Source organism: Rhinoraja longicauda, chromosome 5 (assembly GCF_053455715.1).
Source record: "Rhinoraja longicauda isolate Sanriku21f chromosome 5, sRhiLon1.1, whole genome shotgun sequence".
NCBI lineage: Eukaryota > Metazoa > Chordata > Chondrichthyes > Rajiformes > Arhynchobatidae > Rhinoraja > Rhinoraja longicauda.
In genome coordinates, this window is record NC_135957.1 from 67,796,161 (window position 1) to 67,808,176 (window position 12,016).

Genomic DNA, 12,016 nt, shown 5'->3' on the forward strand with positions numbered 1-12,016 from the left:
CCAACATTCCATCGGCTTTCTACACTGACTGCCTTACCTGCATGCTTCCTTTCAGTGACTGATGTACTAGGACACCCAGATCTCGTTGTACGTCCCCTTTTCCTTATTTGACACCATTCAGATAATAATCTGCCTTCCTATTCTTACCACCAAAGTGGATAACCTCACACTTATCCACATTAAACTGCATCTGCCATGCATCCGCCCACTCACACAACCTGTCCAAGTCACCCTGCAACCCCAAAGCATCTTCCTCACAGTTCACACTGCCACCCAGCTTTGTGTCATCTTCAAATTTGCTAATGGTACTTTTAATCCCTTCATCCAAGTCATTAATGTATATCGTAAATAGCTGCGGTCCCAGCACCGAGCCTTGCGGTACCCCACTAGTCATTGCCTGCCATTCTGAAAGGGACCCATTTATCCCCACTCTTTGCTTTCTGTCTGCCAACCAATTTTCTATCCATGTCAGTACCCTACCCCCAATACCGTGTGCTCTAATTTTGCCCATTAATTTCCTACGTGGGACCTTGTCGAAGGCTTTCTGAAAGTCAAGGTACACCACATCGACTGGCTCTCCCCTGTCAATTTTCCTAGTTACATCCTCAAAAAATTCCAGAAGATTAGTCAAGCATGATTTCCCCTGCTGACTCGGAACGATCCTGTTACTGCTATCCAAATGCTCCGCAATTTTGTCTTTTATAATTGACTCCAGCATCTTCCTCATCACTGATGTCAGACTAACTGGTCTATAATTTCCCGTTTTCTCTCTCCCTCCTTTCTTAAAAAGTGGGATAACATTAACTACCCTCCAATCCACAGGAACTGATCCTAAATCTATAGAACATTGGAAAATGATCACCAATGCGTCCACAATTTCTAGAGCCACCTCCTTAAGTACCTTGGGATGCCGACCATCAGGCCCTGGGGATTTATCGGTCTTCAGTCCCACAAGTCTACCCAACACCGTTTCCTGCCTAATGTGAATTTCCTTCAGTTCCTCAATCACCCTAGGATCTCTGGTCACTAGAACGTCTGGGAGATTGTTTGTATCTTCCTTAGTGAAGACAGATCCAAAGTACCGGTTCAACTCGTCTGCCATTTCCTTGTTCCCCATAATAAATTCCCCTGCTTCTGTCTTCAAGGGATCCACATTTGCCTTGACTATTTTTGTTCTCTTCACATACCTAAAAAAGCTTTTACTATCCTCCTTTATATTATTGGCTGGCTTACCCTCGTACCTCATCTTTTCTCCCCATATTGCCTTTTTAGTTATCTTTTTAGTCTCAGTGTTAGATTCCTCAGGTTTGTATTTTGTGTCTCTTGAGTGGATGCTCTGAACAGGAATTAAGATTCTTGAATATATATCTAATGCAGCTTGAAGTGCTTCTTTTCTAAATGTGTCCTCGAGGAGCAGGGCAGGTGTTCAGCCTGAAATGTTGAGCAACAAAACCCCTAAAGTTCATAAGTTCATAAGTTATAGGAATAGAATTAGGCCATTCGGCCCACCAAGTCTACTCCTCCATTGAATCGTGGCTGATCTATCTTTCCCTCTCAACCCCATCCCCCTGCCTTCTCCCCATAACCTCTGACAACAATAATAATCAACAGTCAATCAATCTCTGCCTTAAAAATATCCATTGACTTGGACTCCACAGCCTTCTGTGGCAATGAATTCCATAGATTCACCACCCTCTGCCTAAAGAAATTCCTCCTCATCTCCTTTCTGAAGGTCTATTCTTTTATTCTGAGGTTATTGGCTCTTATCGTAGATTCTCCCGCTAGTGGAAATGTCCTCTCCACATCCACTCTATCCAAGCCTTTCACTATTTGGTTAATCCTTCTCCTAAGTCAGGAATGTTAAAAGTATTGTTTTGAAGAACTTTATTTGCAACCGAGATGCTCGTCAGAATCCTCTGCCACTGCAATTAATTCCTCGTACAGCCTTATCCATTTTGTCCATGGCACATACTGAGACCTGAAGTTTAAGGATTAATTGCTGTTGGTGCTTGAGCCTTCTTAAGTTGGGGACACATTTCCTTTTGAATTAAGTTTAATATCTCCTGATTGAGCTCAGAATAGTTCATATTGTTTTAATAGGATTGAATCAAGTTTAGGATAGCAATGTAGCAGGAGCCTCCAAGGAGGAGATGGAGTTAAAAAGACAAAGGGCTTTAAGAAGGGTATTTTACAGGTATTGAGTAAATGTGAAAGAAGGGTGACGTATTCAAAAGAGACCAGATTTGAAGAAGCTAAAAATTGGAGAACTCACAACAATTCCAAATAAAGGTTTCCCATGAAAAAATACAATGTTCAGGATCATGGGGGTCAATGTGTATAACTTTGAATAAGACTGTTGAGGGAGATGAAGATTGAGTTGATAGATTTAAGTATGGACAATTGTGAGTGCATGTTTGAGAAGTTTTTTTAAATTCTGCTGTTGAAGAGAGAAAAACAAGGTTGGAAATGGCACTGTAGTTTGCAAGGAATTAGGGATGGAAGGGTTTTTGGAAGCTGGGACAATGTGGCCAATTTGAAAGGGGGCGGAAAGCCACCTCTGAAGAGAAGACCATTTGTAATGTGAGTGTAAGGTAGCTTAAGAGAAGTTCAGGAATGGACTCAGCAGAGCATGATATAATTTCATGGCTAAGAAGAACTCAGAGAGATCTTTAACGGAAATAGTTAAGTGCCACTGAGTAATTTCAGGGCTCAGGGAGATATTTGCCTCGCAAATGAAGATATGGTGTAATTTATTCAACTGGCTTAATTGTCTCATTATTAAGAGAGTCATAGAAGTCATAGAGTGATACAGTACAGAAACAGGCCCTTCGGCCCAATTCGTCCCTGCCGCCGAAGATGCCCCATCTAAGTTGGTCCCATGTGGCCCATATGCCTTTAAACCTTCCATACCCATGTACCTAAGCAAGTGTCTTTTAAAACCTGTTACAATAATTGTCTCAAATACCTCCTCTGGCAGCTCGTTCCATACACCTACCATTGAGTGAAAAGGTTGCCTCTCAGATTCCCATTCAATTTTGCCCCTCTCACCTTAAATATATTAAACTGACCATGCAGTTTGACTACCATGGTGTTCGGCACTTCACTCATTCACATGGCATTTATGGCTAAATACCACTCCTGACTTTAGTACTCACACAACAGGCCATGCCATTGTTACAATGGAAGAAACGTTTTTGGAGCCAGTTTAATTAGCCAACACCATTCACAAATAGATGTGACAAAACTCTAATGCTTTAATCTGATCCAATGATCATAGGATAGTTTAGCCCAGTATACTGCACAGTACCTTTGCTGTTTAGCATACATATGGACCAGTGTTGCTGCCTCAACAGTTTGACATCTCATTTTTAAGTAAGCCTATAAGGGGCCTGTCCCACTTAGGTGTTATTTTAGGCGACTGTCGGCGACTTCAAAAGTCATAGCAGTTCACGGATAAAACGGCAACTGGACCCCCCCTATAACAATGTCTACAACAAGCTACAACAACCTACAACCTAGTCGACGTCAAGCTACGGCAAGCTACCGACAACCGGCAACCCAATCGTCGCGATTTAGGACGTCCACCTACGACCACACCTACGACAACCTACGACCACACAGGCAGCAACCTATGAAAACCGAAGTCAACCTACGTCTACCCACGACGCTACGACAAGCTACGACAACTGAGGACAATTCACATTATTTTGGCCACAGGTGTTGACGCCGGTACCTGTTGCCGGTACCTGTTGCCGGTACCTGTTGCCGGTACCTGTTGCCGGTACCTGTTGCCGGTACCTGTTGCCGGTTGATGTGGGTAGTCGCCAATGGAATTCAACGAAGTCAGCACCGGCGACAACCTACGTCACCTGGCGACAATCTGGCGACAACCTACGACAGCATCTATGTCAGGAGACGTTAAGGTACTATCATTGGCGTCAAACCAACAGTCGCCAAAATTATTTAAACATTTCAAAATCCAGCGGCAACCAGAAAAACACTATGACTCTTTGGAGACTACTCACGACCATACAGGCGACACCCCGGCGACCGTGTGGCAACAGCCTAGTCTCCTGTAGTCACCTAAAACATCGCCTAACTGGGACAGGGGTTTAATGCTGCTCCATACCATTCTGCAAAGCACATTGAAATAGGATTGATCCCTGAAAGCTTTGTGCCATCTCTTTTATTAAAATGTTTCCATAGATTAAAACATAACCTCATCTATAATATGAATACATTGTTGTGGAAAACTGACAGATTGTAAACACACCATACTAGGAAATCCTTTTGCTATTATTTCATTCTATTTATTAACATCATAATCCCACAGAGAAATGGTAATACATTGATCTAATGCAGGGGCCTCCAAGCTTTTCGACATGAGAGCCAGATTATATATTTGGCACATTTTTGAGGCCCATAGGGAAAAATAAAGTGTGAGTTTTATAAATTTTATGAACTCAAAACAGTTTAGACTAGGTTACGTTAGATTAGATTAGGAAAGGTTAAACTAGGTTACGTTAGATTAGGTTATTGACAATAGACAATAGACAATAGGTGCAGGAGTAGGTCATGGTGTTTCCATTTCCCCTGAATCTCAGTCTGAAGAAGGGTCTCGACCTGAAACATCACCAGAGAACATTTCAGTTTCCTCTAGATTTCATTAAATTGTGAGCATTTTCAAAAAGTATATCACTGCTTACATTTAATTGTATAATGCAGAAACACACTCATTGAAAGCAAAATAAAATGTGAATGAATTTGATTGGAATTTGTGATTACAGTGGTCCTCTTTCCTTTGGCAAGAATTAAAATAAGAACTGCTTCACATGCATGGTTCTCCCGCACACATCCAGCAATAGACAATAGACAATAGACAATAGGTGCAGGAGTAGGCCATTCGGCCCTTTGAGCCAGCACCGCCATTCAATGTGATCATGGCTGATCATTCTCAATCAGTACCCCGTTCCTGCCTTCTCCCCATACCCCCTGACTCCGCTATCCTTAAGAGCTCTATCTAGCTCTCTCTTGAATGCATTCAGAGAATTGGCCTCCACTGCCTTCTGAGGCAGAGAATGCCATAGATTCACAACTCTCTGACTGAAAATGTTTTTCCTCATCTCCGTACTAAAAGCAGCCGCCATTCCCATGAGAAGTACGCACTGGAAATTCAATCATGACCTGTTCGGTAATTTTTGGATCGAAAGTAGTGCACCATTCCCATTAATATTTCTGAAACACACTTCCACAGGTGGAGTTACCCACAAACACACAATATCGGAAAATTTAAAAAAAAAATTAAATGCTGGAAGAGCTCAACAGGTCAGGCAGAATATGTGGAGACAAAGGGATAGTCCTGATACACATTCTTGACCCCTTGCCTCCACAGAAGCTGCCTGACCCGCTGAGTTCCTTGTAGTTTATTTTTTGCTCCTGATTCAAGCATCTGCAGTCTCTTTCATTTGGTTTCGATGCATTGAGGCATTGATGTCATTGCCTCAACTGCTCTCTATTCATTGGCAGATTGATTAGTAGGACTGGATGTTACAATCCCTAAGGTTTGCACTACAATTGACTGGTGTTGTTCTTGGGGGTGACCACTAGGTGCTACCATTCAGACACATCTTCAGTTGTGTACCTCAACGTCACTGGGTGTTTCGGCCTTTTATCACAAGACACCCTCAGTCGAGGCAGGCCCACCACAGGGTGATCAGACCCGGGTGTGTGTCTGATGGTTAGCCTCTAGGTGGTCACGTGGCAGCCCAGACAGTATCTTTTCTTTGATAGGTTCCATATCAAAATACTCTTTCAGTTTAGTTTAGTTTAGTTTAGTTTAATTTAGTCTAGAGATACCGTGGGGAAACAGGCCCTTCGGCCAACCGAGGCATACTGACCAGTGATCCCCGTGCACACCACTATCCTACAGACTAGGGACAATTTTACAATGTTACCAAACCCAATTAACCTACAAACTTGTACATCTTTGGTATGTGGGAGGAAACCAGAGCACCCAGGGAAAACCCATGTGCTCACAGGGAGAAAGTACAAACTCCGTACGGACAGCACCATTGTCACGCTGGTCTCTGGCATCGTAGTCAGCAACTCTACAGCTGTACCACACTGTCTGCTCTCTGTCTACCATTTTTTTTAAAATCACCTTTTATGTCTAATAATTTTGCAGTTGATGTCTCCCAAATGTTATATTTTCTCCCAAAAGTGGTACTAATTTTCTTTCCATACTCACAGCAAAGAAACAAATGGCTTATGGCTTATATTAATACAATGCCATGATTTCTGATAGGGATCATGTATTGCAATTGGGTGAAATAACTCTTTCATTGACACCGAGATTGAATGTACCACTAAACAGGTAACACCCAAGATCTCATTAAGATTTATTTGCAACATGCATCACAGGGTATCATTTTAGCCTTTTCTCCATTACTACACTTTCATCTACTCCATCTCACAAATTCTCAGAGTGGAATTGCTAAATCCTAATCTCTCCCTTTTAGACGATCACCTCCTAACTAGGTATTTTATGGGTTAGAGTCATAGAGTGATACAGTGTGGAAACAGGCACTTCGGCCCAACTTGCCCATACTGGCCAACAATGTCCCAGCTACACTAGTCCCACTTGCCTGTGCTTAGTCCATATCCCTCCAAACCTGTCCTATCCCTGTACCTGTCTGTCTAACTGTTTCTTAAACGAAGGGATAGTCCCAGCTGCAACCAGGTCTTTACAGCATTATGGGCCCCGGGCAAAGCAGTGTACTGGGGCCCCTACGACAACTCTCTTCCTCCCACCCTCCCCGTCGCCCCCACCGTTACTCTCCCCCACCCCCCTTTCCCTACCAGCCCCCCCCCCCCCGTCGTGCCGGCGAAAAGCACTTACCGAAAAGCAGTTAGCGATGGACTTGGGGTGCTACATTGTTGCGAAAAGCACTTACAGATCGCTGTGAGAAGCACTTAGGGATGGAAAAGCAAAGCACTTAGGGAGCTAATTGTTGCGAAACAGATCGCTGTGAGAAGCACTTAGGGATGGAAAATGTTGCGAAAAAAACACTTAGGGACCGAAAGTGTTGCGAAAAAAGCACTTATTGAACTTACATTTTTAAAGTAGTATTTATTTATTGCAAGTCACTTAACATACACAGATCAGCATGGGGCCCCTATGCTCGTGGGGCCCCGGGCAAGTGCCCATCAGGCCCATGCGTTAAGACGGCCCTGGCTGCAACTACCTCCTCTGGCAGCTTGTTCCATACACCCACCACCCTTTGTGTGAAAAAGGTACTCCTCGGATTCCTATTAAATCTTTTCCCCTTCACCTTCATCTCCTCGGTTCTCAATTCCCCTACTCTGGGCAAGAGACTCTGTGCATCTACCCGATCTATTCCTCCCATGATTTTATACACCTCTATAAGATAACCCCTCATCCTCCTGCGCTCCATGGAATAGAGACACAGCCTACTCAATCTCTCCCTATAGCTCTCACCCTCTAGTCCTGGCAACATCCTCATCAATCTTTTCTGAACCCTTTCAAGCTTGACAATATCTTTCCTATAACATGGTGCCCAGAACTGAACACAATATTCGAAATGCATTCTCACCAACATCTTATACGACTGCAACATGACCTTCCAACTTCTATACAATACTCTGACTGATGAAGGCCAAAGTGCCAAAAGCCTTTTTGACCACCTTATCCACCTGCTACTCGACTTTCAAGAACCATACACCTATATTCCTAGATCCCTTTGCTCTACAACACTACCCAGAGGCCTACCATTTACTGTTGTAGGTCCTGCCCTTGTTCGACATCCCAAAATGCAACACCTCACACTTCTCTGTATTTAAATTCCATCAACCATTCCTCTGCCCACCTGGCCAATCGATCCAGATCATGCTGCAATCTTTCACAAACATCTTCACTGTCTGCAAAACCACTCACTTTTGTATCATTAGCAAATTTGCTAATCTTGCCCTGTAAGTTCTTATCCAAATCATTGATGTAGATGACAAATAGTAACGGGCCCCAGCACCGAATCCTGAGGCACAACACTAGTCACAGGCCTCCAGCCTGAGAAGCAACCTTCCACCATCACCCTCTGCTTCCTTCCATGGAGCCAATTTGCTATTCATTCAGCTATCTCTCCTTGGATCCCATGCAATCTAACCTTCCAGAGCAACCTACCATGCCGAACCGTGTCGAATGCCTTACAGAAGTCCATGTACATCGACCTTTTTGGTCACGTCTTCAAAAAAATCAATCAGATTTGTGAGACACGACCTCCCACGTACAAAACCATGCTGACTATCCCTAATCAGCCCTTGCCCATCCAAATGCCTATATAACCTATCCCTCAGAATACTCTCTAGTAACTTTCCAGCTACAGATGTTAAGCTCACCGACTCTATCGTTCCCAGCATTTTCCCTGCAGCCCTTCTTGAAAAGAGGCACAACATTTGCCACCCTCCAGTTTTCCGGCGCCTCTCCTGTATTTAAAGATGACTCGTAAATTTCAGCCAGGGCTCCCACAATTTCCTCTCCAGTTTCCAACAATGTCCCTGGGTATATCTGATCTGGCCCTGGAGATTTGTCTGCCTTCATGATAGTACGTTCAGTACTCTTGGACGGTAACTCTGACTGCTTCCAAGACACTTCATTGACTGCCCCAAGTTCCTCCATCCTACTATCTTTCTTCCCAGTAAATACAGAAGAGAAATACTCATTGAGGACCTTGCCCATCTCCTGTGGTTCCACAAAGAGGTGACCGCTTTGATTCCTGAGAGGTCCTGCTCTCTCTCTAGTTGCCCTTTTCCCCCTTATGTATATATAAAATCTTTTGGGATTGTTCTTAATGCTACCCACCAAAGCTATCTCCTGGCCCCTTTTTGCCCTTCTAATCTCCTTTTTTAGTTTACTCCTTAGTTCCCGAAACTCCTCCAGGGATGCACGATCCCAGCTACCTATACCTGTCCCATGCATCCTTCTTGTTTTTGACCAACGCCTCAATTTCCTTTGTCAGCCAAGCTTCCTTACATTTGCCTGCTTTGCCCTTCACTCTAACGGGGATGAACATATCCTGAGCACACTTTTAAAAACATCCCACTTGTCCGATGTTCCTTTCCCTTCAAATAGCCTGCTCCAGTCAACTTGAGCGAGACCTTCTCTCATACCCTGAAAGTTAGCCTTACCCCAAGTAGAGCATTTTAACACGTGGACCATAGAAACATAGAAACATAGAAAATAGGTGCAGGAGGAGGCCATTTGGCCCTTCGAGCCAGCACCGCCATTCATTGTGTTCATGGCTGATCATCTACAATCAGTAACCTGTGCCTGCCTTCTCCCCATATCCATCTCCATCCCTATCCATAACTATCTTAAACCTAATCGAACTGTGGTCACTGGTCCCAAAAGGCTCCTCCACAAACACTTCATTAACTTGCCCTTCCCGATTTCCCAATATTCGATCCAGAATTGCACTCTCATGTGTGGGGGCCTCTACATACTGCTTAAGAAAACTCTCCTGAACTGCACCCCATTTAAACCCTTCACACTATGATTTTCCCAGTCTATATTCGGAAAGTTAAAATCCCCTACTACAACAACCTTATTTGACCTGACACTTCTGACACTTACTTTAAGGAGCTGGTTAGCACAACAGTAATGATGGATGACTGTATTAAAGAACAGCAGTAATGTAAACTCACCGATAACAAATGAACACAATTCTGAGACTGTCATGTGTCTCATTGGTGCCCCACTGTGGCACAACAATTGGATGCACAGGATGTCGGATACTGATCTGAGCAAGTGCAGCACCATGGAGATGAAACATTTCGAACAGATAATCAGGATGGATTCAGTCATGAGATCTAATGGAAGCTTCAACGCAATGACTGTATTTAAAAACAAAAACAAGGGATCTAGGATGAAGTAATACTTAATTGCCTTATACATTTAATATATCTCAATTTTTTTTTAAAAGAGGGATGAAAGCAGTCTTTGAATAATTTTCACAGAGAGGTAAATTTGATTAACAAGAGGATGAAAGGATACCATGAGATTGTGGAGCTGAGGTTGCCCTTAGATCTGCCCTGCTTTTATAAAATAGTGGAGCAGGTTTGAAGGGCTGACTTGTTTACTCCTATTCCTAATTTGTGTGCTGGATTATACTATTTTTGAAAGATTTAAACATTTGTTCAGATCATTGGCATCTTATGCTGTTTTTATATGTGATTTGTAGGTCTAGTTTAGTTTATTGTTACGTGTACAGTGAAAAGCCTTTAATGCATGCTAACCAGTTAGTGGAAAGTCAATACATGATTACAATCTAACCATCCATGGTGTACAAATATATGATAAAGGGAATAGAGTTTAGTGCAAGATAAAGTCCAGTGAACTCCAATGAAAGATAGTCCGAGTGTCTCCAACGACGTAGATAGTAGTTCAGGACTGCTCTGTAGTTGTTGATAGGATGATTCAGTTGCCTGATAACAGCTGGGAAGAAACTCTTTCTGAATCTGGAGGTGTGCGTTTTCACATTTTTGTACCTCTTGCCTGGTAAAAGAGGGAGGAAGAGGGAGTGACCGGGGTGAGACTCGTCCTTGATTGTGCTGGTGGCCTTGCCGAGCCAGCGTGAAGTGTAAATGGAGTCAATGGAAAGGAGGTTGGATTGTGTGATGGTCTGAGCTGCGTCCATAATTCTCTGCACTTTCTTGCGGTCTTGAATGGAGTTGTTCCCAAACCATGCTGATAAAATGCTTGCTACGGCGCATCTGTAGAAGATGAATGAACATGATATTTATGGCACATTGTGAATTCAATATATACTAAGTAGATGACTATATAATACCTACATCAATATAACAGGATCTAATGGGGTTCCAATTTGATTTAAGATTCTCACCGGTGAACAGCAATTTGCTTTTATTGATTCTGTGTGACAATTATAATAGATACTTACAGATAATCAACATTTTATTTATTTTCTTCATAGATGACAAGGGTTTTCCTCAATAAATGCTGAAAGTTTACTAGATAGATGAAGAATTTCATGGTTATGGAACTAAAGATAACATTTTATTTATTGGTTGGGTGAATATTCCTCGTACAAAAAGCTGTGGAAACACTGTGATAATGCTTGATTTTTTAATATCTTTAATTTAACATCTCACCACACTCCCCTCACCACCACTGCCACCATCCCAATATTCTCTTTCTGACTAACAAAATATAGAACATAGAATAGTTCAGCACAGGACAGGCCCTTCAGCCCACAATGCTGAACATGATGCCAAGATAAACAAATGTCATCTACCTACGCATGATCCATATCCCTTCATTCACTGCATATCGATGTTCCTATCTAAGAGCCTCTTAAACATCACTGCTGTATCTGCCTCCACCACTACCCCTGGCAGCGTGATCTTGGTACCCACCATCCTCCAAAAACCTTGCACCACTCATCTCCTTCAAGTTTTGCCCCTCTCATCTTTCCCCTTTCCCTTCTACTCTTTGAAATTTTCACCTGCAGAAAATGGTTCTGACTGTCTCCCTTTTTTTGAGGTCTCCTTGCAACCTCTGCCCTTCTAGAGGAAACTATCCAAGTCTGTCCAACCTCTCCCCAAAAGCTAAAACCCACTAATCCAGGCAGCATAGTGGTAAACCTCTTCTGCACCCTCTCCAAAGCCTTCATTTTCTCCCTGAAGGCAGTGGAGGCCAATTCACTGGATATTTTCAAGAGAGGGTTAGATTTAGCTCTTAGGGCTAACGGAATCAAGGGATATGGGGAAAAAGCAGGAACGGGGTACTGATTTTGGATGATTAACCATGATCATGTTGAATGGCTAATGTTGAATGCACTTCAGCATACAGTGTTGCCAGGTCAAACCTGAACAAAGGTATAAAAAGGGCCAAAGACACCCACAGGCAATAGGTGGAAGACCACTTCAATACCACGGACACCAGAAGCATGTGGCAGGGTGTAGGGACATACGGATTAGCGGG